The sequence below is a fragment of the Nelumbo nucifera genome, chromosome 7 (genome assembly GCF_055504915.1).
Source record: "Nelumbo nucifera cultivar China Antique chromosome 7, China Antique-T2T, whole genome shotgun sequence".
NCBI lineage: Eukaryota > Viridiplantae > Streptophyta > Magnoliopsida > Proteales > Nelumbonaceae > Nelumbo > Nelumbo nucifera.
Window position 1 is genome coordinate 20,017,501 of NC_142655.1, and position 26,754 is coordinate 20,044,254.

General features: G+C 35.2%; 4 non-coding genes and 1 pseudogene across 4 annotated transcripts; 1 reads left to right on the forward strand and 4 right to left on the reverse strand.

Annotated features, from left to right (window-relative positions):
• The first annotated feature begins 4,801 nt into the window (after nucleotides 1-4,801).
• LOC148790249 (pentatricopeptide repeat-containing protein At1g77405 pseudogene) lies at nucleotides 4,802-24,825 on the forward strand (annotated as a pseudogene).
• Nucleotides 12,418-12,490, reverse strand: TRNAF-GAA (transfer RNA phenylalanine (anticodon GAA)). The gene has a single exon. It is a non-coding gene; the product is annotated as a tRNA-Phe (tRNA).
• On the reverse strand, nucleotides 12,494-12,567 carry TRNAV-AAC (transfer RNA valine (anticodon AAC)). Its single transcript has one exon. It is a non-coding gene; the product is annotated as a tRNA-Val (tRNA).
• Nucleotides 21,370-21,442, reverse strand: TRNAF-GAA (transfer RNA phenylalanine (anticodon GAA)). Its single transcript has one exon. It is a non-coding gene; the product is annotated as a tRNA-Phe (tRNA).
• Nucleotides 21,570-21,642, reverse strand: TRNAF-GAA (transfer RNA phenylalanine (anticodon GAA)). Its single transcript has one exon. It is a non-coding gene; the product is annotated as a tRNA-Phe (tRNA).
• Nucleotides 24,826-26,754: the final 1,929 nt, after the last annotated feature.

Genomic DNA, 26,754 nt, shown 5'->3' on the forward strand with positions numbered 1-26,754 from the left:
AAGTCAGAGATCCTACCAGCTAATCGACCATCCGTTGGCGCCTTGATAGAATAGTTGGTCATGTTAATATGGATCCCACATCTTTGAAGTGTGTATGGATGTAATATTAGATTTAGTTGCCTTTGTAAATTGACACATCTGTAGATACTTGATTCAGTACTGAACTTGTTAGTTGTTACCAACTTGTTGAGAAAACAGCTTTTCCCTACCATTGTCTGCATAGATCATCATCCACCAACAGCTCTGCATATGTTTCTTCACACTCAGAGTCCAACCTGGAGCTTCCACCGGATATGTGAGATACCATGATCATTATTTAGATTTAGCTGGTCATGATAAGCCTTTAGACCCAACTTAGTCTTTCACTCCTTCAGCTTGGATGAGCCTAAAAGCAGGGGTGATCATGGGCCATGCTTAACATATATGATAAGGGTTATATCCCAGGCCTGGGCCCAGCCTTGCCCTGACCCTGGGCCTGAAATATAAGCCTAGGCAAGGCCCACAAAGATTTGGTTCAAATCAGGCCAGACTTGTGAGCCTGTGGTTTTAAATACATACAATATATTATATAACATCTTATATTTTACAAAAATGACACGTGATATATTTTATATATTATACTACTACCAACTCACTAGCATTTTCAATGTTGTTTCTTTAAGGCTGTGTTTGGTTTGAAGGAAAAGGTAAGGAAAGGAAAGGAAATGTAAGAAAACCTTTACAAATGTTGTATAAGTTTCTGTACCTTTTCCTTCCTTTCCCCATCTTTTCCTTCAAACCAAACATAGCCTAAATGATAAGCACGTTGGTAATAAAAAAACGGTGGATTTGTTTCTCTTGAGAGATATATTAGGACAATAAACAATACAAAGGGAAGCTATTTTGCATCAATACTTGAAGATGAATGCCACATTCATGTCAGATACATCAGTTTTTAGTGTAATTCTGTGTTGTCCATTCCACAACAAGATGATTAAGCATACTTCCGTGAGACTATGGAAGTATGTTTAATATAAATATCTGTGAGTATAAATACAAAATGTACAGTGCAAATACAGGTTTAGCAATACAAAATACAAGATTTTGCACTATACACATATTTGTATTTCCACTCCTTCCAAACTGAACCTAAGTTTCAAACACAAAAAATGGAAGTACATACTAAGGCCCTGTTTGGTTTGCAGGAATAGGGGTCTGAAATCAGAATCAGAATGAGCTACTCCAATTCCAACTGTTTGGTTGGGCGGAATCGGAATCCCATTCCCATTCCTGGTGGAATGACATTCCCCTATTTGAGGGAATGGCCATTCCCTGCCCCTCCCTTGGGAATGAAATCTCATTTCTGCTGATTCCAATTTTCATTCCCATTTCTATCTGAACCAAACAGACTATAGGAATAGACCATTCTGATTCCAAATGCAAACCTAATAGACCCCTAAAATTTTGTTCCATAATTGAGCTTTTAGAGCCTCCTGGATTCAAGTGGACAAATAAAAATAAAGGATTCAACTGAAGAAACTAATGCTATATACGTTTGGTTCTGTAGAAAATAAGAGAGAAATAGTAAGTTAAGGGAAAGCTATTGGGTAATTTGAAAATAAGCTTATACACTACTTTTTTTGACCTTTGAGAAATTATTGTTCACAATTTTTAATGTGCCAACTGCCAAGAACTATCTTGCGAGTCTGATTTTCTACCAACAAAACACGTTCCAACCCCCTACCAACATAATCCAATACTATACATCTCATTCATGGTGGGTCCCACTTTTATGGTGGGTGTAGGGTGTCAGATCATGTTGATAGGGGGTTGGAAGGTGTGCTGTTGGTAGGAAATCCCAACTCATATCTTACCATGCTCCATATATGCATCTATATATTTTTACAAGGCACTACAATAATACCATCATAAACCACGTATATCCGACAGTTCTATCCATTTTTTAACTGTTAGTGCATTGCATACTTCCATGTCCATATGCATTGATTTCTTCTCATTAGTGATCCTTTCATTCCTGTAGAAATGTGCCATGGAATTGAAATCCCTATCAGCATTTGAAAGAAATGAGCAAGTGGAGAGTAATGGTTTGCAAATTCTGAGTGAAAGTGTCCATTGATTATCCAGTATGTCAAGATGGATGTTTCATTCTATTCTCTTCTTTTCCTTCTCATATTCTCTCCTACCGTTGAAACCTTATTTTCTCTTCTTTCTTTTTGTCTCTTCTTCTCCCTTTTTCCGTCTCCACTGATTCATTTTAGCATGTCCTTTGTTATTTGGTGCAAAATTTGCATCAGTTTTGGGGACGCCAAAATTTGCACTACCAGTGACCACAAAAGAGACAGAAAGTACAAATTGTGTATCAGTAAAATACAAATCATAACGATAAAAAACCAAAAACAAGACTCAACAGGGTTATAAATTTTGCACCCTGTCAATATTTATTCCATCATGAATCGAACACGTGACCTTCATATCATCAGTATGACGTTCTCCCAAATGAGAAGGCAACAATTGAATCAATAAATGGCGTCGCCCGGACTCGAAGCGGAGATCTTCAGTGTGTTAGACTGACGTGATAACCAACACCACGACACCATTGTTATTTCAATTGAAACCCTTATTTTTAATTGATGTGCATTTCTTGATGGACCCAAACTTATAATTCACAAAGTAGGTACTAGCTTTAAGAAATAGGAATGATAATAGGGCAGGGATCATATTCTCCATCTTTTACCCCCAATTTTACAAGTCCTTATCTTCAATTAGCATGGTGTTTGGAAGTGTGGGCATTTTTTGGGACTGATTTTCAAAAAAAACATCAATGCTTCTAAAACCCATTTTTCACAAAAAAAAACGCTTGTGCCACGTAGGTAGTGAGCAACACTATACTGTTTGGTAAGACGATTTTCATCACCATTTTTCATGTATGTATTGATAGGTAAGCACCACATAGGATATACATCAATCAACCGTTGGGGGAATCGATTCACCGATGCATGAAATGAGATCCTGATTTTCGAGGCATATCTGGCTTTTTAGTAATCGGCTGAATCAAACAATGAGATACATGGGCGTTCGTAGAAATGCTTATGTAGATCCAACATGGCACTATTTTTTTTGAAAAATGGCCACAGTTCCAAACATCCCCTAAGATTCTTATTGGAAATAAAAGTTATCTTCGATCCCCAACCCCGTAGAAGAAGTGTTCAACAAAAATCAAAGAAAAAAACCAACGGTTGATCGAACTGACCGGATATGAATAGGATCTTGTTAATCGAACCAACAATTAATCGAATTGACCTAAGAGAAAAACCAATGGTTAATCAAATTAAATCAAGCATACTTGATCCAAATTTGATTAATCAATATTTAGATCTGAACAAATAATCAAAGTATTATACATTGTTAATAAATTAATCTAAAAATTATTTTACAAATAAAATGAGCTGAAAATAAGTTATATGAACATGAATTTATGACTCTTCAATAAAAATACAATATTCTAACAAAATTTAACTGATAGATACAATATAAACTAATGATCATCCCATACTTAGTAAACGGGCATTGTTCTCATGTATTTTGTTTGGGACCCATTATCGATATTTTTTTAAAGATCCACATGGTAAATTATATTAAATTTAGGTTAGACTTTTTTATTTGATTTAAGAGTTTAAATCAGGTTTTATTTATAAATAATAATCTACTTTATCTAGAGAAATGGGACCCTGCACACTAGGATTTGAAAAGTTTTGTTCATTTTTATGTTAAAATCGAAAGCTTTTTTATTGAATCTTTTATTTGAGTTATGAAACTATGTTATGAAAATGATTTTTTGAAAAAGAAGAACCTTCAAATGAAATTTCAAGTAGTTTAATCCCACAAAATGGTTTTGTGCTTTGATAGAATAGTTGGTCGTTATCAGGTGGAGAGCTAGGATTTTCTCTTGAGGGGGCCAAAAAGTAATAAACATAAATAGGGGAGTCAAAAATTCGTAAACATGGATACGAGGACCAAAATATAGGTGAGGTGGAAATGGGTATTGTGGGGATTTATGACTCTGTTACCCCCCCCCCAAAAAAAAAAAAAAAATTAAATAAAATAAAATAAAAAAAATTGGGAATTTTAGTGTAATGTGGCATTCATTGTCACATCTCTCTCATCTCACTTTTGAATGCCATATTCATGTCAAACACATCAGATTTTAGTGTAATTCTGTGTTGTCCTTTCCATAACAATATTATTTAACATACTTTTCAGAAAAGAATCTATGATGTGAAAAAGATATAGTATGGAAAAAGTTTTGATCAATCAAACCCCACCTATGAGTTTTGATAAATAACACCTTATCTGCTACTACTCTTAAGATTCCAGATTATTTATCAGTTATTTTTCAGATATCATAACTTTTCCATACCCCAACTATATAGGGTTGGCTAATAGGTTTAAGCAGGATGCGGAAGTGAATTTACCATGGGGCCTAAATGTCCATACAAGTCTATCATGGGCTCCAATGTGTGGGCTTGGCCAGTGACCACACAACCCAACCATCCCTCTAGTGAAATGTCATCACTTAGGGCAATGTTTGGTTTGAAGAAAATGGTAGGGAAAGGAAGGGAAAGATGGGAAAACAAATACAAGGTTTGTAAAGGCTTTTCTACCTTTTTCTTCCTTTCCTTACCTTTTCCTTCAAGCCAAACACAGCCTAAAGAAACCCACAATGCACACCATGGGTCATGCAAGAAGTCAACATCCCATCCGCCTCCAACCAACGCAGAACCCCTCCCAAATGGGCCCTGCAATGGAGCTTTCTAACATCAATGGTGTGTCTCCACCAGAAATCTCGGCATATACCATCAACTTTCCTGCTCTTTACGCATCTGAAAGTATTGCATATGGCATGTTTGGATCACCTCTAAGGTGGACTTGATAAGGACTAAGCGGCTAGCTTAAGATAATGGATTAATTTTCCACCATCTAGTTTCAGTCTCACTTTTTCAATAAGTTGTGATCAAGTTTTACATTTACTTCTAACAAAGGACTGCCCAGATACTCAGCATTCAATTGCATCTAACAAACACTCAATTGTGTGATTCTGGATTGCAATCTTTTCTTAAATAAATAGCCAACTTTTCAAAACTAATTTTTTTGTCTAGACCATTTGCCAAACAAAGAATGCACTGCACCTCTCGCACTGAGCCCTTACCAAAAAAAAAAATGCCATCAACAAAGAATAGATGGTTAATGTCAACCCATGGTTTTTAAAAACGAACCGTAAACAGAACCGGTCAGGGGACTGATTTCTGGTTAAGCGGTTCAACTGTCCGGGTGGAACGATTCAACTCTGACATCATAAATAAATTAAAAATAAAAATATATTTATAAATAATAAAAAATAGCATAAAATTAAATAAAAACAGAAAAAAAAGGTTTTTGGGTTGAAGAATGATAGGTTTGATTTGAGAGTCTGATCTGTCCGCAGTATCCCCATAATGAAATCAATGAACAAGGACAACGATTTCAAACGATCTACCTGAAATCGATGAATGATTATGATTCCTAGTTATCTTCACAGGTTAAATGAAGAGCACACATTAGGGACGATGATGTACATGGCTTTGTGGGTGCCTGGGAGGTTAAGATGAGAGGGAAATTAAAGAGACGGATAGAACTCTGAGGATGGATTCAGAGAAACTGAAAGGTAGAGAAGGAAATGAGAGAGAGTGGCCAGGTAAGGGGGATGTTGGGTAGATCACCGCCGCTAAGAATTGCAGCGACGATCGAGAAAACTTGCTGGACAGCCACTATAAATTCGTCGCTCGCCGCTGCAAACACGCCTGCCGCAACTCTTACTACTGAAGCCTGCAAGTGTTGGTAGCCGCAACTCTTACTACTATAAATACAGCATCACCGGTCGCCATTAATATCTGTTGGTTGGTGTGTATTGCTGTCGGACGCTGGAGGTGATGGCTGCCACAGGTGGTCGATTGGGTGTGAGGGTTGAGAGGAGGGAAGGGTTAGAACGAAAATGGGGTTCTAACCCTAAAGGGACTAAACAATTAAACATTTGATTTTGGGTTGGGGATATTGAAGGCATTTTATTTTTTGTTTTTTTTTTATTTAAAACACTGAAAATAAAAAGAGTAACCCACAAACCGTTTGACCGTTGCCTGGGTCAAATGGTTTAGTGGTTTGACCGCCCGAGTCAGTGGTTTTTTTACTTTTTCAACATTTTTTAAAATTTCTGATTTTTAGTATAACTGAACCAGGGGCTGACCGGTTACCGGTTTTTTGGTCTGATTGTCCAATTCGGTTCGGTTTTGAAAACCATGGTTAACCCCCAATCTACCAAACCAGATTCCACTCAATATGCTTTAGCGAAGATTATAGGTGAGTAGTTGAGAAAAGAATTATGCACAAATGATATAAATGTATTGGAGGGGGAAGCCCTGCCTAAGTCCTCTTATAGGTAGGAAGCAAGCACCAGGAAAACCACAGAGTAATACTTCCATACTTGCTGAGGAAGATATAATGGTAAATAAGAGTACAGGAAAAAGTGCAAAGTTTTTTAGACAGCAAACGTCTGAAAAGTATTATCAAATGCGCCTTGAGTGTAAGTAATAAAAGGCCATTCAATTCTATTATATGTTTTTGGGAGTTCCAACTTGAGTATAAAATAACCACTTTTCCCTCATTTTTCCATAACGCGGGTGACCTCCTAATAATAATACTATTATTATTATTATTATTATTATTTTATTCTGTTAACCAATATTTTGGCCACCACTTTATACAACACATTATACAATCAAATTGGACGGAAGTCCTTTACTTCTTAGACATGTAGCAATTTTAGGGATCAAGTAAAGATGAGTGCCATTGATATGATATCAGAAGTAGAAGAATGGTTCTGAAATTAAAATAATTCCTTTCAAACCAAATCATCTCCAACAATGTGTCGGCATTTCTGATAAAAGAATGCTTAGACTCGATCAGGCCCCGGTGCCTTCAAGGAACCTACATTAAACAATGCAACATTGATCTCTTCAACACATGGAAGACAATAGAGCATTGTTTTGAAAATCATATTGGATCGGACGGTTGAACTGGTTGACCTGAAAACCAATTAGGCAACCGGTTCTGTTTCACCCAAAAAACATTTTTTTGGCCAAAAATTATTGATTCGGACAATAATCCACTGAGTCAGATAATCAGACCATTTGACTCAAGAACCGGTGGCAAAAAATGGTTGTGTCCGGTCCCATTTCTAAAACCTTGCAATAGAGAGCTTCACTTTCAATGTTTGGTATAGTGGGTGCAAAGGCCATGAAAATCATCCAGATCAGGTGTAGTCGAGCTAAATAAATCGTAAGTCCATGGCCCACAAATCTTCTTTAACCAATATTGATAAAATTATGTTTATTTCTGTTAGAGGCCATTACATGAAAATATTTGGTGTTACCAACTCAATCGACAACCAAGAGAATCGTAGCCAATAACTCTTCTTCTTTGTCAAGTATGATTTCCAATTCCAACTAAGTCTGAAGATTCTGGGCTTGTAAAACAGCGGTGGTGTCTTGCATCTGAGTAGAAGACAACTTCTGGTAAAAAAATGGAGATTTGTTTTCTGAGATCAACAATCAACAATATCGCCGCAATGAGATTTTAATAATTTTTTTAACAAAGGAACATTTCATCACAAAATCTCCATTACCATTAGTACTTCTCAAGTATCTGAACAAGAGGTAATGTAGTAGAATCATCAAACCACTAGGATTTGAACTACTTGCTGGGCGGCCCTTGTAACAATTAAAGAGGTATGAGATGATGGAAAAGTAATCATTGGCTAATGCATTTACGCTATGTTTGGGAGTGTTTTTAAAAATAAGTACTTATTTGAGTCATTAAGCACTTATTGGTATTTGGGAAATAAGCCCGAAATAAGTGTTTATCTTAAAAATAAGGGTTTATTTTTTATTTCCAAAATTTCAACTTTTTTAAGTACTTGTACAATAAGCACTTATTCAATTTTTTCTTTCAAAATTATCCTTAGTTGAATTTTAAATATCACTTATAAAATTATCCCTAGTTGAGTTTTATAAAAGTACTTTTATGAAAGTAATTTATAAAAGTACTTTTGTAAGGGTACTTTCTAAAAAGTGTTTTGTAAAAGTACTTTCATAAAAGTGTTTTCAAAGGATATATTTTGAAAATTTGAAAGAAAATAAAGGACAAAATAGTCACAAATACTTATTTAAGTGTTTATTAGAGAAAAAGACTACCACACACCCAATATAAAATAAGTGCAAAATAAACACTTGAAAAAATTGGGTGCCAAATGCAAATAAATGTTTATTTCAATAAACACTTGTTTTTAAGCACTTATTTTTAATTTAAGCACTCCCAAACATGGCCTTAAATGATGTACAAAAGCATTAGGTAACAACTTCAACCAATTGACCAAGGATAGAACCCAATCAAGATGCAATTTGAACTTTGAAGGTATCAATCATGTATGTGATTGTTACACCAAGAGAAGGTAGGGCCACTACAACCCAAATTACAAAGACCAAATTGAAAAACCTGCGAGATAGAGCTGATAATAGAAGAACGATTAGGATTGTGACATTTGTGAGTTCATGATACTAGACCCCTGACCATTCAACAGCTTGTGGAGAACAAAAAATAAAGTGTGTTTGCAAGAGCTGTTTAGTTGCAATTGATATATATATATGCTCTCAAGTCTTTCTTCTTATATATAACTACACAAAATTCCATACGTCAAGACCCTCCAAGAATGCGGGTGACAAATATAGCCTTTTTCACTTGTCCTCATTTTTAGCTAAACTCCAATTGGGATAAGACTGGTGTCCAAGTCTTCTACTTCTAACGTTCATAGACATTGACTTGACTTGGCCCAACAAATGTATACATATGAAGCGAGAACTTGTTTGCAAAAGAATGAACATTTTATTTATATGAAAATAAAATATTAATATAATAAGAAAAAATATAATATTATGTGCCACAGTATACATAAAAATAAACAATTAGTCTATTAGTGTGTGATTATATCCAATGACCACGGTTTCTCCTATACACCAAGGCTATATCATTAAAGGCCATAGGCCACTCAGTCCAACACAAATTCACCCAATACATCACGAAATCACTGCATTTGAGACAAAGAAGGGAGTCTACCACCATACTTCTCATTCATAGTAATGCAATATAACTGAGGTCACCATATCTCATTCTCATTTGCTACATTAATGGATGTTTCCTTCATAATAGATATTTGGCTGACAAACCATTAAACCTAAAATTTAAGCATCACCCAACAAGAAATCAATCTTAAATTGTAAATCCATCAATCATACAGGAAATGTCAAATTCCTACATCGGGCTATTAAACCACAACTATTGCTATTCAAATGAGCCTCAAGAGAGAAAAATAGTTGGAGAAAGATCAGAATATATCCATATGAGAAAAGTTTCCTTGATTAACAATCCTCAAAATCTCTTAACAAATCCTCTTGAAATTCATTAGAATGTTTGCTTCGAGAAGGGTCTTCAGTTGAAATCAAATTTAATTTTTGTAACAGATCCAAAGGGATGATAATTAGCTATCAGTTAGGAAAAGCTCAATTAGTAGTACATGAGTTGACAGTTGGCCCCATGGGCTTTTTATTTATGTTATTTATTTTTGGGAGAATGACTGATAACCCCAAGGTCAGAATTTGTAGGCTCAAAGTACATTTGGGGTAGGCGTCAGTTCGAAATTGATGCCAATTCACGGGCAGGTATAAGTGCATGGAGTGTGGTTTTTGGACCTTCGGAATGTTTATAGCTTTGCAGTGGGAATCAGAAATCTACATTAGGCGTGTCCGTACTTTTCTGTTTATATTTTATTTAGTTGTTGGGCCTTGGCCCATAATGTTTTTATTAGCGCTCTTTAACAACCGTCCTATTAAGGGAAAATTGATCTTTATACCTTTATTTCTTGATAGAATATAAATACAAATAGAATGGAGCCGGCCAACTAGGGGTGAGCAAAAAAAATGAACTAACTGAAAAAAACAACCAAAATCGAATTGAAAAAGCGGTTAACCGAACTAGTCAATTCAGTTTCGGTTCGGTGTTTTAAAAAAATGAATGTACCGGTTCAGTTTTAGTTAACCAATATAGAAAAGGGAGAATGACGATTCAGCCCAGGGTCAGAATTTGTAGGCTCAAAGTACATTTGGGGTAGGTGCCGGCTTAGAATTGATGCCAATTTACGGGTGGGAATGGGTTTATAGAGTTTGGGATTTTGACCTTTTGAATATTTATAACTCTGCAATGGAAATCAGAAATCTGCATTGGGCCTATTCGTACTTCTCCATATAGAAAACCGACGGTTAATCGAATCGACTGGTATTACATATATTTCTATATATTTTATATATATTTATGTATATTATATGGAAAGATCTATGATGCGGGAAAGATATGGTATGGAAAGACTTTTGACCAATCAAAACCCACCCATGAATTTTAATAAATAATACCTTATTTGCTACCACGCTTGTGACTCCAATTTATTGGTAAATTGTTTTTCGGATATTATATCTTTTCCATACCATAGTCAAACCCATATAATATATATATATATATATATATATTATAAATTAATAAATATGCATTATATATAAATATATTTATAATATATGATATTATTTATTATTTAAAATATAAATATTATATATATATATATATATATTTTTATAATATATTTTGTAAAAATAAAAAACCAAAAAATCAACAAACCAAACTAACAGTTAACCGAACCGATCAACCAGTTAACCGATTGGCATTGGTTCGATTTCAATTACCGGTTTTCTAAAACCAGTTCGATTACAAAAAAAAGGCCCACGGTTTGATTAACCAAACAGTGAACACCCCTAGGCCTAACACTTTTTTGCTCCCTTTTTTCTTCCTTCTATTCTCTTCTTATCCTCCTATTATCCTCTACCGCTGAAACTCTATTTTCTCTTTTTCATTTTGTCTCCTCTTCTCCCATTTTTCGTCCACACTGATTCTTATAGCATGTCATTTGTTATTTTGACTTAGTCCAAGAGAAGCCAAATTTGCAGCTGTAACAAAAGATTTAGAAGAAGGAAAAGAGATGATGAGAGAGAAGACCCATGGTGGAATTGGATTAGCACTTAAAAGCTGCTTTTGGTTGCAGTCCAAATTTTATTTGCATTAACAGAAATGCATGGGAGCACAAAAAGAGCTAAGTGTAAAGTCTGATTTTCTTTTGTTTCATTCAGACTTGACTAACTTTGTCTTATTGGTTTATGTGAAGTAGAATGAAGTGACCACTTTAGATGGAGAATGGAGGAAGGCGAGTCATTTCTCTAGAAGTATTGTAGGATGCAAGATGATGTGGTCACGTTATATAAAGAAGAATTGAGGAGAAGGTGGTGCAAATTTTGCATCTGCTTTTGGGATGTAAAATTTATACTGCCAGTAAGATATAGAAAGTACAAATTATGTTTCAATGTAAATCATAATGACAAATAAACAAAAACGAAACTGAATATGATACAAATTTTGCACCGAGTCAAAATTTATACTGCAACCAAAGCCGCCTAAAGCTCAGTTTGGAAGGAGCACAAATATAAATTTGTAGAGTACAAAGTCATATATTTTATATTATTTTGTATATATTTGTACTGTACATATTTGTATTTGTACTCTTTCCAAACTGAGCTTAAGGCAATGGTTCATATAAATTGTAAAGTTGGGTTAGTTTTGCATTGACAAAATTACCTTTTTACCAAACAGACTTTTAGCTGTAATGGATCACGAATTCAAATAAAGCATATGTTTTTTTTTTTTTTTTTATCAAAAGCTCACTTGAATACAAATTTACTTCTTTTTTATTGATGTACTTTTACATCTTATTATCAATGTAAATATGTACTGGTCTATCATTTGTCAATACAAAAATATAATATTGTCAAACACAAACAAAAGTAAATCAGAATGCAAATTTACCCAAAACCGGGATTTGCACTCTATTAGCATCATTTCCAAATGCAGCCTAAACAATAAATTGACTAATGCAAATGCTGCCCAAGGAGGAAAGTACTCTCAAGTATATCTACCCTTGTTTGAATTGTTCTTCTATTGAACAAAAGCAGATGCATTATTTGAATTCTAGAGATTGAGCAGGAGAAATTGGACATCTAGAGTACTGTAATGGAAATTATTATTTATTTTTATTAATTATTCAATTTAGAAAAACGGGTCCCACGGCAATGTTAATAATGTAATATTCCAGATACATGGTATGTGGTAAAGACTTCCGACTTCGTCCGACTTCCGAGAGGAGAGACCGGAGTAAAAGAAGTATCAAAAGAAAAATGATGCGGTGAGCGTGGATCGAACACGCGACCTTCAGATCTTCAGTCTGACGCTCTCCCAACTGAGCTATCCCCGCAAGTGGCGTCGCCCGGACTCGAACCGGAGACCTTCAGTGTGTTAGACTGACGTGATAACCAACTACACCACGACACCATCATGCCCTTTATTTACAGTCCATGATTGTCAATCCACAATTTTGGAGGAAAAGATTTTAGACCAAACCAAATCATTTTAACAAATAGGGGTGTCAATGGACCGGTTTTGGATTGAACCCCATCCAAACCGAATTTGATTTGGATGGATTGGATGGTCCAAGGAACTATGTCGGGTTGGATTGGTCCGAATGTAATGGATAGATACAACTAACAGACTGAAATTGAACGAAAACTGATGAATCCAGGTCCACTCAAAATCGTTCATTTCGAAGGTTAGGGTCTTAGGGATGTCTCCATGCTCAAATGGTCTCACTCTCAATTAATCAAACCATCTATATATGAAATTCTTGATTAATCCACAATTTTAGAGGAAAAGATTTCAGACCAAATCAAATCATTTTGACATGGAAATCGAATTAGATCAAACCGTTTTATTATGGTTTGGTGTGGTTTCTAATACAATTTGGGAATTTTGACAAGGCCGTTGAGATTTTAAATAGGAAGAAATCGATGAACCATGGGGATTATGGGATACCAACTACAAGCTCATATACCCCTATCATACATGCATTATGTGAAGCAGGAAGACTCTTGGAAAAACCAATTTTCTTGTTGAGCTAGTTAAAGGTGGGTCTGAGGGTCTGTTTGGTTCGTAGTTGGAATTGGAATCGAAATTCTCCGGAATTGGAATTGGAATGGTCCATTCCTGTATTCTGTTTGATTCAGACAGGAATGAGAATGTAAATTAAAATCAGCAGGAATGAGATTTCATTCTCAAGGGAGGGGCAGGAAATGGCCATTCCCTCAAATGGAAGAATCCGGGAATGCCATTTTAGCAGGAATGGGAATACGATTCCGATTTTGCTCAACCAAACAATTGGAATCGAAATAGCCCATTCCGATTCTGATTCCAGACCCCTATTCCTGCGAAACAAACGGGGCCTTGAATTCAGCAGGTGATAATTATCTATTTTTTCACTTAAATGGAATGCACATTCCCCCTTTTTCTTTCTCTACAGCCATCAAATATTATAACTTATAAGCTTGAATCTCTGATATATGCACTTCAATGGAGAACAGCGGCAAAGTACGTATAATTTGCTTCTAGTTTGTAGCTTGGTAAGTCCAGTTTAGGTGATTGGTGGGTGAAGTTCCTCCTTTGGTAGTTGGTATCATGCGAGAATGATTCTCAGAGAAATGAAAGGTTTGAACCTAGAAGTTTCAATGCCTTAGGTATCAATGCAAAAATATTATAGTGTTTGTCTGATGTTGCCCAAGTTACTACCTGTCATGTTTAGCTTTGGGTTGTGGAAGCAGCTTAGCCTAGATCTCTACAAACAGTTTCTTTAGTTTCTTTAATAAGATAAGTTCATGAAGAGTGATAAACCTCAAAATAAGTTGTTCTAAATCTGGAATGTGCTTACAATCCATTAAATATAACATTGAGAATTGTTCAAATGCTTTGCCACCAAACATCCCTATGCTTGACATGGATGCCAGCATACCTGAGAAAGTAATGTTCAAAAACAAAACAACAGGCCATATATGGATCCAATACTAACTCCTTTTACAATTCCACTGTTTTTGTCTCCCACGAATGAATACATTGTATGAATCTGTGAAATAATCATAATTTTCAAAGTACCAAGGTGAGGCAAAGTGTGAGGGAGTGTCTTGTCAACTATTCACCTAGGGCTTAGGTGATGGATTGTTTTTAAATAATTAAAAAATATATATCCCAAGGTAATTCCTTGGGTTGCATAGTCATATTTTCTTAATAATTATTCATAATTTTTATAAAAAAAGTATAAACTTCATGTTAAAATATAGAAAATCAACATATTCATTAATAGAGAATGAAGAAACAAAAGAAAGTTCAAAAATTACAAGGGCTGAACCTCTATTTTTTGTTATAGAAGAAGAAAAAGAAAATGATAATGATGATTCGAATGGTTTGACCACCTGTTTATGAATGGACGGCCCGTTTTAACAAAAAAAATAAAAAACAACCAAAACTGTTGGATGGTTCGAATGGTTTGACCATCCGATTTACTGACCAAATCAAAATTTTTGACAAGATAATGATTTTAGGGTAAAATGAAACAGGTCACTTGACTGGTTCCCGGTTTTGAAAACCATGATTCAATTAGTTAGCAATTTAATGCCATTCGGCTAGTCCAAAACCAAGATCACCTTGATATTTGTGATAGGAGATAGAATCCCATGATTTAGCGTCAGTTTGGGAGGGTTTTTAGGATGCAAAATTGTGGTGTTCCAAATTGGGCCCCATATAAGTTGTGTTTGGACAAAATTTGGAAAGCCCTTCAACGACTGAAATATAATCTACTCCAGGTTGCTTCTTCGGAACTTAGGTGCTCAACCACCATGACTGAATCACCTCACCTCGCCTCCGACCAACGTAGAACCCCTCTCAAATGGGCCCCTATAATGGAGCTTCCCAACATCAATGGTTTGTCTCGACCAGAAATCTCGGCATATACCATCAACTTTCCTGCGCTTTAGGCATCTGAAAGTATTGCATATGGCATGTTTGGATCACCTCTAAGGTGGACTTGATAAGAACTGTTTGGGTTATGGTTGAGTTGGCTCTAGATGCCATGTGGCCGCCCTATTTCCTCGGCCACATCAGCGTAATGTCACCACTACTGCCTAATTCGGTTCTGCGGCCACATCAGCATCGTGTCACCTCCATGGTCCCACCTTATTCCTTCAGCCACGACAGCACCACGCCATGAGGATAACCACAACTAATACAAGAGAGCGGATGGGGACAACTCCATAGGGTATTAGGTCTTATCCCAAAGACCTCCGCAGTTAACCTCATCCCAACAACCCCGGAAGCCTCATCCGACCAAGACACGGTTCTTCGGCTATAAAAAGTGTCTCTCACTCAAGAAAAATGATCAAACTCTTAACTCCCATACCGCTACTCTGCTCGGATCAGCACTGCTCTTATTACTCGGCCCGACTATCCACCTCCTTTCTACTGACTTGAACGTTAGAGTGCCTACCCGAGGATAATTCCTCAGGCCTCTGACTTCTTTCTTGATTTTAGATCTCGTAATGCGGCCTCATTCTTCCACCTCGGCTCCGCTCAACTGGCAAAGATTATCTGACTGTGATCTCGGTTCTTGCACCACCTAGGATTGAGCAACATCAAGAACTAAGCGGTTAACCATCTAGTTTCAAACTCACTTTTTCAATAAGTTGTGACCAAATTCTACATTTACTTCTAACAAAGGACTGCCCTACATTTAATTGCATCTAACAAACACTCAATTGTGTGGAGATTCAGGATTGCAATCTTTTCTTAAATAAATAGCCATTTTTTCAAAATTATTATTTTTTTGTCTAAACCATTTGCCAAACAAAGAAAGTTGTTCCCGAATGCACTTCACCTCTCACATTGAGCCCTTACAAAAAAAAAATGCATGCAATCAACAAAGAATAGATGGCTAATGTTAACCCCCAATCTACCAAACCAGATTCCACTCAATATGCCTTATTTAAAGAAGATTATGGGTGAATAGTTGAGAAAAGAATTTTGTACAAATGATATAAGGCTTTGTTTGGTTTGAAGGAAAAGGTAGGGAAAGGAAGGAAAAGATAGGGAAACCTATACAAGGCTTATAAGGGTTTCCCTACCTTTCCCTACCTTTTCCTTCAAACCAAGCACAGCCTAAATGTATTGGAGGGGAGGGGACTGCCCCGCCTAAGTCCTCTTATAGGTTGGAAGCAAGCACCAGGAAAACCATTGAATTTACTTGCTGAGGAGATACAATGGTAAATAAGAGTGCAAGAAAAAAGGTCGATTCTATCATATGCTTTTGCGAGATCCAACTTGAGTATAAAATAACCAATTTTCCCTCATTTTGCCATAAAGCGGGCGACCTCCCAAGGCTGTGTTTGGTTGCAGTGCAAATTTATTTGCACTAGTATAAATGCATGGGAGTGCAAATGTAAAAAACGCAAATTCTTAATTTTGTTTTGAATTTTACTTTATACTGCTTTATGTCTTAATTTACTTCTTTAATACTGTAATCAAATAAACTAAACTAAAATTTGAAACAAAAGTTTCTGAATTTACATTCAAAAATGCAAATTCTTGTTTAATTTTATTTTGGATTTTACTGTATTCTGCTTTATGTCTTAATTTACTTCATTTGTACTGTAATCAAACAAAATAAGCTAAAATTTGAAATAAAAATTGGTCTAAATTTACACTCAAATCATTTGCACTGCCATGGTTTTGCATCAGTACTACAAATTTATTTGCATTGCAACCAAATACAGGGTAAGCAATAATAATATTATCCGTGATGACCCTTTCAGTCTTGAAGCATTTTGAGAGGGGCCAATAATTTTCTGCAGTAAGGGTTTTATTCTGTTAACCAATATTTTGGCCACCACTTTATACAACACATTATACAATCAAATTGGACGAAAGTCCTTTGCTTCTTAGACATGTAGCAACTTTAGGATCAAGTAAAGATGAGTGTCATTGATCTGATCTCAGAAGTAGACGAATGGTTCAAAATAGTTCCAACAAACCAGATCATCTCCAACAATGTGTTGGCATTTCTGATAAAAGAATGCTTACACTCCATCAGGCCCCGGTGCTTTCAAGGAACCCACATTAAACAATGCAACATTGATCTCTTCAACACTTGGAAGACAAGAGAGTATTGTTTTGAAAATTATATAGGACCGGATGGTCGAACCGGGTTCTGTTTCACCCAAAAAAAATGTTCTTAAACCAAAAATCATTGATTTGGACAACAACCCACAGAATCAGACGATCAGACCGTTTGACTCAGGAACTGGTGGCAAAAATCGATTTCATATCCGGTCCAATTTTTAAAACCTTACAAAAGAGAGCTTCACTTTCAATGTTTGGTATAGTGGGTGCAAGGCCATGAAAATCATGCAGATCAGGTGTAGTCGAGGTAAATAGATCTCGAAAATACTCAAACAGCAAAGTCTCAAGAAATTTAATGTTGATTAGTAAGTCCAAAGTCCATAGTCCATAACTCTTCTTTAACCAATGGATCGATAAAATTATGTTTATTTCTGTTAGAGACCACTACATGAAAATATTTGGTGTTACCAACTCCATCGGCAACCAAGAGAATTGTAGCCAATAACTATTCTTCTTTGTCAAGTATGGTTTTCAACTAAGTCTGAGGATTCTGGGTTTGTAAAACAGTGGTAATGGAGATTTGTTTTCTGAGATCAACAATCAACAATATCGCCGCAATGAGATTTTAATAATTTTTTCAACAAAGGAATATTTCATCACAAAATCTCCATTTGTACTTCTCAAGTATCTGAACGAGAGGTAATGTAGTAGAACCATCAAACCACTAGGATTTGAACTAGATGATGGGAGAGTAGACCTGTTCATGGGCCGGGTAGCCCGACAGCCCGGCCTGGCCCGACCCGCACCCCGGTCGGGCTTGGTCATATAATTAGGCCCGTGGGCCTGATTTCGGGCTTAACACAGTAAGCCCGACTGTGTTTCGGGCCGGGCTCGGGATTTGTCAAAAAAGCCCGGCCCGACTCAGTATTATATATTTTATAAAATATATAATATGTATTTTATATATTATATAAATAATATAATATATATTTATAATTTAATATATATATATATATATTATTCTTTTCTTTATAATTTCAATCTATCTCTCTCTTTATTCAACTGCTTCAACATTAATAATAATAATAATATAGGCTAAATTTCGGGCCCGGGCCCAGGCTCGGGCTTCGGGCTTTTTATGAGGGCCAGGCTCGGGCCCAAATTGTAGGCCCGATGGTCGGGCCGGGCTCGGGCCTTAAAAAAATTTGTTAATACACAGTAAAAGCCCGGCCCGGCCCGGCCCAGCCCATGAACAGATCTATGGGAGAGTAATCATTGGCTAATGCATTTAGGCCATGTTTGGGAGTGCTTAAAAATAAGTGTTTATTTAGGTCATTAAGCACTTATTGGTATTTGGGAAATAAATTCAAAATATGTATTTATTTTAAAAATAAGGGTTTATTTTTTAAGTCCAAATTTCCAGCTTTTTTATGTGCTTACACAATAAGTACTTGTTCAATTTTCTCTTCCAAAATTATCCCTAGTTGAATTTTAAAATACCACTTATAAAATTATCCCTAGTTGAATTTTATAAAAGTGCTTTTATAAAAGTACTTTTATAAAAATGTGTTAGTAAAAGTGCTTACAAAAGTACTTTTATGAAAGCAATTTATAAAAGTATTTTCGTAAGGGTACTTTCTTAAAAGTACTTCTATAAAAGTGCTTTTGTAAAAGTATTTTCATGAAGGTTTCATAAAAGTACTTTCATAAAAGTGTTTTTATAAAAGTGCTTTCAAAGAGGATATTTTGAAAATTTGAAAGAAAATAAAGGACAAAATAGTCACAAATGCTTATTTAAGTGCTTATTAAAAAAAAGACTACCAAACACCCAATATAAAATAAATGCTTATTTTAAAAAAATAAGCACTTGAAAAAATTGGGTGTCAAATGCAAATAAATTATTATTAAATAAATACTTATTTTTAAGCACTTATTTTTAACTTAAACACTCCCAAACATGACCTTAAATGATGTACAGAAGCATTAAGTAACAAGTGCAAACAATTGACCAAGGATAGAACCCAACCAAGATGCAATTTGAACTTTGAAGGTATCAATCATGTATGTGATTGTTACACCAAATGAAGGTAGGGCCACTACAGCCCAAATTACAAAGACGAAATTGAAAAACCAGTGAGATAGAGTTGATAATAGAAGAACGATTAGGATTTTGACATCTGTCAGTTCATGATACTAGACCCTTGACCATTCAACAGCTTGTGGAGCAACAAAAGATAAAGTGGGTTTGCAAGAGCTGTTTAATTGAAATTCATATATATATATATCGGTCCCAAGTCTTTCTTCTTATATATAATTACACAAAATTCCATATGTCGGGACCCTCCAAGAATTGGGTAACAAATTTAACCTTTTTTACTTCAATACTTGCCACTTGTCATCGCTTTAGCTAAACTCCAATTAGGATAAGACTAGTGTCCAAGTCTTCTACTCCTAACATTTATAGACATTGAATTGACTTGGCCGAAAAAATATGTACATATGAAGTGAGTATAAAACTTGTCACAATGTACAAACAATTAGTGCATTGCTGTGTGACTATATTTAGAGACCACAATTTCTCCTACACACCAAAGCTAAATCATTGAAGGCCATAGGCCACTTAGTCCAACACAAATTCACCCAACACATCACGAAATCATTGCATTTGAGACAAAGAAGGGTGTCTACCACCATACTTCTCATTCTCATTTGCTACATTAGTGGATGTTTCCTTTATAATTGATATTTGGGCGACATACCATTAAACCTAAAATTTAAGCATCACCCAACAAGAAATCAATCTTAAATTGTAAATCCATCAATCATACATGAAATGTCAAATTCCTACTTTGGGCTGCTAAACCACAACTTTTGCTATTCAAATGAACCTCAAGAGAGAAAAATAGTTGGAGAAAGATCATAATGTATCCATATGAGAGAAGTTCCCTTGATTAACAATTCTCGAGAATCTATTAGACTCAGTTTGAAAAGAGTACAAATGTAAATATGTACAGTGTAAATACATACAAAATAATACAAAATATAAGGTTTTGCACTCTACAAATTTGCATTTGTACTCCTTCCAAACTCAACCTCAACAAATCCTCCTGAAATTCATTAGAATGTTTGCTTCGAGAAGGGTCTTCAGTTGAAATCAAATTTAATTTTTGGAACAGACCCAAAAGGATGATAATTAGCTATCAGTTTGGAAAAGCTCAATTAGTTAGATACCGCAAGAACTTGTAGTACATGAGTTGACAGTTGGCCCCATGGGCTTTTTATTTATGTTATTTATTTTTTATTTAGTTGTTGGGCCCTGGCCCATAATGTTTTTATTATTAACACTCTTTAACAGCCGTCTTATTAGGCTATATTTGATTTGAAGGAAAAGGTAGGGAAACGAAGGGAAATATAGAGAAATCTATGCAAGGTTTGTAAAGGTTTCTCTACATTTTTCTTCAAACCAAACACAACTTTAAGGCTCAGTTTGGAAAGAGTACAAATACAAATATGTACAGTACAAATACATAGAAAATAAAACAAAATATGTACAGTACAAAAACACACCAGTTGGTTTGGTTATCTGCCGATTTTTTTAGGTTAACCAAAAACCGAATTGATTCTTTAATTTTTCAAAAATACCAAATTGACATTTTTTGTTTTGATAGTTTTCGTTTTATTAACACCCATATTCATAGCTTCAGAAGTGAGGCACTATATTGTTTTTTCTAGTTTAGCATCTTTTATGGCACAAAACAACAACCTAATTCTTTTCATAAAACATGAAAATTAAGCACAATTAGATTACTTGCATACTGGATACTGGTAAGGTTTTCATTTTTGAATTTTTAAAACTTCCTTTATCTCAAACCATTGATCCATGAAGATTTTTTATTCGGAACTTTCTGAAATTTAGATATCAATCATCTTAAATAGGGTGCCTATGTGGAGTTTAAGATGCTCAATAAGGGTTTCACAATCATCCCTTTCAAAAACACCTAGTTTTGGAACAAGAAAGTTTCTCCAAATAACAACATTTCAGCTCTGTTGAAAACAAACAAGCATTCCAAGGAGACAAAGCGGGTAATATAATAGATGAATGGTGCATGATAAATTTCGAACGTATCAGAAGAAAAATGATGCGGTGAGCGTGGATCGAACACGCGACCTTCAGATCTTCAGTCTGACGCTCTCCCAACTGAGCTATCCCCGCAAGATTGGATCCAAATAACAACATTTCAATTCTGTTGAAAACAAACAAGCATTCCAAGGAGACAAAGTGGGTAATATAATAGATGAATGGTGCATGATAAATTTCGAACGTATCAGAAGGAAAATGATGCGGTGAGCGTGGATCGAACACGTGACCTTCAGATCTTCAGTCTGACGCTCTCCCAACTGAGCTATCCCCGCAAGATTGGATCAACCAATGGTGTCGCCCGGACTCGAACCGGAGACCTTTAATGTGTTAGAATGACGTGATAACCAACCACACCACGACACAATTATGTCCTTTGTTCACACCATTATCCTTGATTGTTCACTATTTATATATGGAATTCTTGATTAATCCACAATTTTGGAGGAAAAGTTTTCAGACTAAATCAAACCATTTTAACATGGAAACCAAATTAGATCAAATCGTTTTATTATGGTTTGATGCGGTTTTTAAAACAATTTGGGAACTTTGGATCATTTTACAATTCTATTGGGCTTAATCCGATTAGAAAGAACAAATAATACCCCTAAAAAGTTAAAAGTTTTATTTTATTATAAAATGAAAAGATTTATTATATTTATAATTTTATACATTTGGTTTTATAATATTTTACGATTTATAGTTTGGTTTGGTTTGTAAAATCTAATAAGTCAAACTGAAACCATAAGCCTAAACCTGACAATTGGGTTGGGTGGGTCAGGTTCGGGTTGGGTCAAGGTACTTTGGGTTGATTTCGGGTTGGGTTGACAAATGCTAGACCATAACCCTAAATGTTCGGGTTACATGAAAAATGTCAAAATTAAAAGAATTAACCTTAAAATTCCAAATATAAAATAAAAAACTTGAAGATTTAACAATTTAAAGAGTAAACAACAAAAAGTAAAGACTATATAGAAAAAATTAAAGAGTGGAAACTTCTAGCAATGCATAAATAATCCTAATTAGACTTGACAATCGGGTCAGCGGGTTGACCCATAACCCTGTTTCAAGTCGGATCATTTTCACATTCGGGTAGCTAAATATGAGACCCTAACCCTGTTTTTTCAGGTTGGGTTGGGTTCGCCGGTTGGGTCAAGTTTTTGCTAGGTCTACATAAACCACAAATTCAGAAAATGTCAAACCGAACTGAACTGTTTTTAAGTATAAACCAAACCAAATCGTAAATTCAGTTTGGTTTGATTCGTTTTTGTGATTTGAATCGTACAATGAACACCCTTATTTGGCACTTTTAACGTTGCAACTTGGGGAGACCGAATCTACTCCTCACACCTGGCACCTCACATGCACATCCTACCATGCATTGGGAACATCTCCCGTACTTATTAATTATTATTCACGGGAGATGTTCTCAATGCACGATGGATGTACCTATGAGGCACCCATTTGTGAGGAGAAGATCCCACTTCCAACTTGGGCCGGGTTGGCCCTTGGTTTGGGTTGATGCTCAGGTTAGGATTAGGGTTGAAATATATGTATGCTATATCATACATTGATTTGTTTAGATGCATGGTAGTTGTATAGCCCCCACCATATACTATCATTTATTTCTTTTAAGATAATCACTTCGCTTAATCCTAATTGCAAAAACCAAAACCTTACTAATAAACTATACTCATTTCAAACATTTTTTTTTCTAAATTGTGTACTTTAAAAACCAATAAAAACATCAACAAACAAATACTAATAAAACACAGGATTAATATATATACTGAAAGTTGAGATAAGATGTGTGACTAAAAAGTTATACAAGATTTTAAGGGATGGGTAGAAGGTTGGGTTGAGGGAATTTGATTAGGGTTAGGGTAAGAATTGGGTAGGGTTAAGATTGGAGGAATTTAGTTAAGGTTAAAGTTAAGATTGGATAGATCGGATTAAGGATTTAAAACTTGGAGTTAAGCTAGGGTTGGCCTCAACCTGACTTACAGCCCTACTGGCACTGCTGCATACAAATATCCTGAGAAGGTCAACTTAGGATTAGAAAAAGGCGTTACAATTCTATTATTAGGTTTAACCCCAATTTGGATTTACTCATAATGAGAATACTTATAGTGAGATGGCCTGTGTATTGGCCAAAGGGAATAGACTGAAACTGCTGTGGAATTTTCCCAATGCTGAAAAAGGTAACAGACAACTTGTGACAACTGCTACTATCACCTGTTTGATAAAAGTTCGTGGAGAGGAGGGCTTAGAAACATTCGCAGCATTTTATCGGATGAAGCAACTGCATTGTAAACCCGATGTTTATGCCTATAATACAGTCATATGTTTTAAGCAGGCAAAATTTTTATTGGAATAAATTTTAAGCTGGGGATTTTTATTTTTACATACACAATTTTTATTAAGTTCTTATGTAAGCATAGCATGCAGACTTGGTGCTGCAAGGCCACTTGGAAGAGGTTGTGGGAACTGGGAGGCAAATCACTTGTTTCGGATGTTGTTACTTATAATTGTTTGGGAAAATTTTTAATTAGTATCCTGTACTTTGGGCTTAGTGTTATTTTGGTTCCTAAACTTTAAAATGCGATAATTTAGTATATGAACTTTTAAAATGTGTCAATTTAGTATATGTTATTAACCAGTTCATTAACAAATTGTTAAGTGGCATTTGAAAAGATATAAATACCCTTCAAGTGCCATCTAATTCTCTTTACCAACCATCCAAACGTTGATAAGAAGTGACCCAGTCCTAAATCCTTGCCTCTTCTACTCAACAAAGTTGGGATCGCTAGAATTCTCATTTAAACATGACCCCAACTTTCTTGAATAGAAGAGGCAAGAATTTGGGAGTGGTCACTTTTTATCAGCGTTTGGATGGTTGATAAAGAGAATTAGATGACACTCCAAAGGTATTTGTATCTTTTCAAATGCCACTTAATAGTTGGTTAATGGATTGATCAATACTGGATTGACACATTTTGAAAGTTTGAGTATTGAATTATTGCATTTTAAAGTTCAGGAATCAAAGTGACACCGAACCCAAAGTATAGGGTACTAATCAGGAAATTCCCTAATTATTTAATTGATTTCTGTTGCAAGACCTATAGGATTGGCAGGGCATTAAAGCTGTTTGATGATATGACTCAGAGAGGACGTATCCCTAACCAGGTTACCTACAATTCATTTATTAGGTATTACGCCAAAACTAATGAGATTGACAAGGCCATTGAGATTTTAAATAGGAAGAAATTGATGAACCATGGGATGATGGGATACCTACTACAAGCTCATATACCCCTATCATACATGCATTATGTGAAGCAGGAAGACTTTTGGAAGCACAGGATTTTCTTGTTGAGCTAGTTAAAGGTGGGTCAATTCCTAGAGAATATACATATAGATTAGTCTGTGATGCACTGAGTTCAGCAGATGGTAATTGATTTTCTGATGAAATTCGGAGATAGATTGGGAATGGGATCAAGAATGGTTAAATCTGGTGTTAGAGCGGTTGGGAATGTTCAACCATGCTGAAATATTAGAAAATTGTCTACTTGTGTAGTTTTCGTCAAGTCACCATTGCCATCTTGATTTTCAAGGTCCTAATCAATTATTCTAAGCATGGATCCCTAATTATCTATTTTTCACTTAAATGGAATGCAAATTTCCCCTTTTTCTTTCTCTACAGGTTTGAAAGCCATCGAATATTATAACTTATAAGCTTGAATCTCTGATTTATGCACTTCAATGGAGAAGAGAGGCAGAGCATATCCTAGTTTGTAGCTTGGTAAGTCCAGTTTAGGTGATCAATGGTGGGTGAAGTTCCTCCTTTGGTATCATGCGAGAATGGTTCTCAGGCCCCATTTGCTTTTTGATAAGTTACTTATGCAGGTAATTACATTTACCTGGGTAAGTTTTTCCTGGGAAACACTTATCTAAGTAAGTGCATTTATCCATGTTTTTTTATTTCTCATGTAAGTAAGGCGATGGCCATTTTAGTCATAAAAATCTATTATGAAAATGGACATTTTTGTCCCATTCAAGTGTTGGTAACTTTCCCCCTATGTGGGAAAGTTATTTACCCACCTAGGAGATGGGTATCACTTTCCTGTGTAAGTGATATCCAAGAAAATAAATTTTACCTGATCCCCACATGAAGCTGAAAAAAGAACATGGGATTCTTGGTCAATGGGAAAATCCCATTGACCAACTTTCCCCCCTCTCCAAATCCAAGAAAAGAGCGCCCCCCTCTGAGAAATGGAAAATTTGCTAAATCAAGAACCTAGAAGTTTCAATGCAAGAATATTATAGTGTTTGCCTAATGTTGCCCAAGTTACTACCTGTCATGTTTAGATTTGGGTTGTGGAAGCAACTTAGCCTAGATCACTACAAATAGCTTCTTTAATAAGAAAAGTTCATGAAGAATGATAAACTTCAAAAGAAGTTGTTCTAAATCTGGAATGTGCTTACAATCCATTAAATATAGCATTGAGAATTGTTGAAAATGCTTTGCTACCATCAGCATCCCTATGCCTGACATGGATGCCAGCATACAAGAGAAGTAATGTCCTAAAACAAAACAACAGGCCATATATGGATCCAATACCAACTCCTTTTACAATTCCACTGTTTTTCCCCGAATTGACAGGTGTCCTAGAATATTTTTCAATTGCTTTGTTCTCCCCCACGAAAGAATACATTGTATGAACCTGTGAAATAACCATAGTTTTCAAGGTGTCAAGGTGTGGCTAAATGACAGGGTGTGCCTTGTCACTTACCCCCCTAGCGCTTAGGTGATGGATTTTTTTTTAAAGTAAAAGACATATATTCTAAGGTAATTTCTTAGGTTTTATAGTCATATTTCTTTAATAATTATATATAAATTTCATAAGAAAAGTATAAGTTTCATGTTAAAGTATAAAAAAACAATATATTCATGAATCGAGAATGTATTTGATTAGACAAAAATTTAAGTTCTTCTTTACTTATTGGTTATGGTTTTAAGTCTTTGAGGGTTCAACATATCCGTTAGCAATGTATGTATTGATTAAACCCTAGCAAATAAGGAAATAATAAAAAGAAATTACTATGTACTTTTTGTGTATTTATATATATTAAAAATAAAAATATTTTTTTTTATTTTTAAATCTATTTTTGTTTGATATCTATTTTATAATTATATTATAATTATTATTTTACAAATGAAAATAATAATAATATATTTTTTATTTTTGTTTAATAATATTTATTTTATAAATAAAAAATATAATTTTATAACATATATACGAAACTGCTTAATGATGTTTTGGAGAAGAGAGCGCCTTGTAAAGTTGTAATAGCAAGTGATGGTGCGCAATCCGGCTGGTCCTAGC